This window comes from Sinocyclocheilus rhinocerous, unplaced genomic scaffold (genome assembly GCF_001515625.1).
Source record: "Sinocyclocheilus rhinocerous isolate Xijiao unplaced genomic scaffold, SAMN03320098_v1.1 scaffold5, whole genome shotgun sequence".
In the NCBI taxonomy this organism is placed as follows: domain Eukaryota; kingdom Metazoa; phylum Chordata; class Actinopteri; order Cypriniformes; family Cyprinidae; genus Sinocyclocheilus; species Sinocyclocheilus rhinocerous.
Window position 1 is genome coordinate 1,488,505 of NW_015661874.1, and position 775 is coordinate 1,489,279.

Sequence of the window (775 nt, forward strand, 5' to 3'; positions counted from 1 at the left end):
TTTTTAGACAGGCTGATGTAACACCGTCTGGGCATGGTGCTTTCTTTCTCTTCTGTTTCCGGAAGACTTGACACACATCTTTTTCACAGACCTGAAGTGCAGGAGCGGGGGAGAGGGGGGTTGCAGGAGGTGTTAATAGATCAATGGAGAGAAGGTCAGAATGGGTGTGGGGTGTGAGACAGGGTTTTTCAAGCCTGCAATAGAACAAACCTGCAATAGTTGGTGATGTCTTTCAGTCCTTTCCACACTGATGCAGGGTCATTGGCAGAAAACTGATTTCTCTGCTTTTCAGAGTAGTTCCTCTGATCTCCTTCGTCAGTGTGTTTTTGGCCTGTTTATACAAGTCTCTGTCCCCACTCCTGTAGGCATCTTCTTTGGCCTGACCGAGCTGTCTGAGTTTTGCAGTGAACCACGGTTTGTCATAGTTGTAAGTTAAATGAGTCCTGGTAGGGATGCACATATTCTCACAGAAACTGATGTATGATGTTACAGAATCCGTGAGCTGGTCCAGATCAGCGGCAGCAGCTTCAAAAACACTCCAATCAGTGCAGTCGAAGCAGGCTTGTAAATCCCACTCTGCTTCATTAGTCCATCTTTTTACAGTCCTTATTACAGGTTTAGCTGATTTCAGTTTCGGTCAGTTTAAAATGAACCAGACAGTGATCAAAGAGCCCCAAAGCTGCCCGTGGGACAGAGTGATATGCATCCTTTATTGTGGTGTAACAGTGATCCATTATATTACTGTCTCTGGTAGGACATGTAACGTGCTGTCTGT